Raw genomic sequence first — 3,668 nt, 5'->3', positions numbered from 1 at the left:
AAAAAAAGATAGCGATTTGATGACATAAAAGAGGTGAAGAAAAAAAACAAACAAGGGGGTGCTGTCAGCCATCCAAACAGATGAGTTGGAAAAATGTTTCCAAGAATCTCAGATTTGACAAATGCATTGAGTGTAATGGAGAGTACTTTGAAGGTGATAAGGTGGTTTTGTAAAAAGAAAAAATTAAATACATAGCTTAGGGAAAAAAATCCTTTTTTTGAGGGTACCCCTCGTAAAGTTTGAGTTAGATAATCGTATTTCTAACATTTCTTGATGTTTGATATGTTAACTACACTTAATTATTACCCGTTAGTATGATATTCAATGATTGTTAGATTGTGTCTACGTATATGCCAAGGATATTATAAATTTAATTTACAAATATTATTGTTTACAAAACTTAGGACATAACTATAATATATAGATGCTATAGAGTTAAAAATAACTCAATTGAGTTTATTGAAATGGTCAAGTTATGGTTTCTGCACACCATCCAGGATGAGAATCCCCACTGGTTGTTGACCGGGAGGTGTGCAAAAGCATCACACCATGATCCTTGCAAACTGGAAAAGATCCTTGTTGGTCCTCCTGGAGGAGGAGCTGGATTAGCAGACGTGGGGCTGTTCTCTCCCAACGTTATCAGAGACTAGTTATCTATTAATATAATCTGTGGTGCTGGAGTGGTTACACATCGGACTGCTAGCAGCGAGGTCGGCAATTCAAACCCACCAGTTTCTCTGCGAGAGAAAGACAAGGCTTTCTACTCCATCAAGAGTTACGGTCTCGGAAACTCACACGGGCAGTTCTACCTTGTCCTCTGGGGCCACTGGGAGTCAGAACCAACTTGGAGGCAGGCGCCATTTGGTTGGGGTTCTTGTCCAGTGACCACTCATGTTGGAGCTGGTTGCATATTGGGAGAGCAGCAGGAGTCAGACTTGACAACCCACCCCCACGTCTTATTTATTAGAAAGCAACAATATGCTCCCCAGAGTTTCAGTTACGCAGGAGGATGGGAGACGGATGTCACCACAGCTGTTGAAGTGGTCTGGGCCTCATGGCTTAAACAACCTTGTGCGTGGGGGTCTTTCTGAACCTCTGTGAACTGCACTCCCTGCCGGCACACCCTCCTCACACCCCGACGCTGGCATCCATTTGAGTGCCCCGCCGGTTCCCATCCACGGTGGTGCTTTTCCTTGTGTCCTGCCTGCCTGCTGGGCACCTGTGGGTCTTTGCTTTGGACACTTGGTGCACCTGTTCTGATGATGCTCTGAGCACACTCTTACGATGCGCCTGCTGCGTAATCCATCCCTGCATGAAACTATGAGCCTAAGCGTTCAAACCAAGCAACCAAATCCCACCAGCAGCCAACTTTCTCTTCCTTCCCCATAGTGGTACTCCCTTCCTCTTGGCTGCTACCTGGACCGAGGCTGAAAGGAGGTCCCAAGCTCCACAGCCATCTCGGGCTGTGAGGTGACTCTGAAGACGCAAGCAACTTCCCGAAGGCATCGGAGCAGGAAGGGGGGGATGGGGTCCCTGATGACTCTGGAACCAGTCTGGCAGCCCCGGCTTGTCCACCCCATCTCATGGGTTGGGGAGAAAAACCTACTCGTTCCTCCTTTAAGCTGCTACTTGGGGGTTTCCAGCCCCTGTGATGAAAAGTGTGTAGTCTCCGGCTGTTAACTGCAAGGTTGTTGGTTCAAACCCCCACAACACTTCTCTGGAGAAAGAAGAGGCCATGTGCTTTCATAAAGCTGTTCAGCCTCAGAAATCCCAGAGGAGTTCTGCTCTGTCCTCTGGGCTGCTGTGTTGGCAGGGACGCAGTGGTCATGGGTTTGGGCGGCTTTGATTTGGGTTCATGCAGTAGTACTTGGTCTTCAAGGGCCTTGATGTAGTTACTGTTCCCATTTTACAAGTGAGGGAAGTGAATCTTCCAGAGGCGGGGCAACTTGATCTGCGCCTGATGGGTGTCTTTGTAGAGCCCGTGTGCGCACCTGTTCCACTACAGGTACCTCTGGGCCGAATGCTAATTGCACAGATGCGGCTCTGGGTAAAGGCTGGTTGGAGGGCAGCTGGCTCTGCCAATGTGGGAACCAGGAATGGGAGGGGCTTGGCAGAGTCCTGGGTCTGCTGGCTGAGGGAACTGCAGTCTGTGTTCTCACGTTCATGTTGTCTGGGCTTCGGCCCCAAGGCCTTTTGGCCAGGGACCCAGACCAACGTGATTAAATGACTCCTATTCTGATCTGCCCTCAAGGAACCAGCAGACCCAGCAGAGGTTATCTCCTGGAGGCCTTTTAAAGTGGGGTAGGATTCCAGGCCTGAGTGAAAACAGGATGGGTGGCTTGTTTTAAGGTATGGAAGGGACCCTGATTTCAAATACAATTGAAGGAGAACATTTGTCAAGTCTTAAACAAGCAAAGACAACACACACACACACACACACACACACATGCCTCATCCAGATGAGGGAGGCCATTAACACGAGTTCAAAACTGCATCGAAGATTCACAGTTGGGGTGCTAGTTAAATAAAGCACGGATCAAACTGTCACAAAAATCATGATGGGTGACAGATCAATACATCACAGCTACAGAGAGGACTAGCAAATTAGAAATAGGACCATGATGGGACCATGTGCATGATGTCAGACGGGTTCACAAGACGGGCCCAGGGCCCGGCAGCCAAGGCAATGAGTGCACAACTGATATCAGGGCTTGAACTATGTGGACGCCAGGACTGTCCCCAGGATGGGGACCTCCATCATCAAGGGCACACCCACAGGAGACTGCCCCTCCCTGGGCCGGCTGGAGCCAGGTGGGCAAAATCTACGTTTCAAGCCCTCTGCAAGATGATCTGTGTCCTCGGTTAATGACTGGAAAAAATGCAGCGAACGCTTCATCTCTTGGGGGACTCTGCAAATGGATTTGGGGTGGTCACTGCCATCCACAGCCTTTTGCAAACCGGGGTGCTCCAAATCGAGGCTCTCATATCGGTTAAAGTCCCCTGGAAGGGAATTAGGATTCCTACAGCTACAGAGAAGATCTTGTGGTCATGCTTGGAGAAGGAGAGGATTTGCCATAACCCACACGGTGAGTGGGGGGGCCATGCGGAACCAGTTTCCGGTTTCTTGACTCCTGACCCAATCACCTTTCTTCATTTTTGACTGCTTCTGGTTTCATGACCTCCCTTTGGCTTCACTCTTTCCAGAAAAGTCCCCTCTCTGGTTGCACCCAGGCCCCACCCTGTCCAGTCCTGGTGCCTCTCCCTCGGAGGCCAGCGAGCTACGATGATGGGCCTGACCAGTGCCCTCAGAGCAGGGCCTGACTCACAGGCATGGGGCAGGCTTATCCCGACCGCACCATGGGCTGGAGCCGCAAAGGCAGGTGGGAGCAGGCTGCCAGGGGAAAGCCAGTCAGGGGCATGCCCTCCGGCTCCGTGCTGCACACTGGCCAGGACTGGGCATACCGGAGCCAGCGATATGGCAAAGCAGGAAGGAGTCGGCTGGAACGCCCACATGACAGGTAGGATTGGACAGTGGCGCAGCCTCTTTGGAAGCCAGTTTGGCCATTTCTCAAGCAGAACTGTGCTCCCACAGGACCATGCCATCCCACTCCTGGGTGCACCCCCAAACTTGCATATGAATATCCCTAAAAGCATTTTTCTGACAGTCC

Source organism: Echinops telfairi, unplaced genomic scaffold, assembly GCF_000313985.2.
Source record: "Echinops telfairi isolate 266 unplaced genomic scaffold, ASM31398v2 ScPeMD7_5592;HRSCAF=6446, whole genome shotgun sequence".
Taxonomy (NCBI): domain Eukaryota; kingdom Metazoa; phylum Chordata; class Mammalia; order Afrosoricida; family Tenrecidae; genus Echinops; species Echinops telfairi.
The sequence above is the reverse complement of the archived record's forward strand: the minus strand, read 5'-3'. Positions refer to the sequence as shown.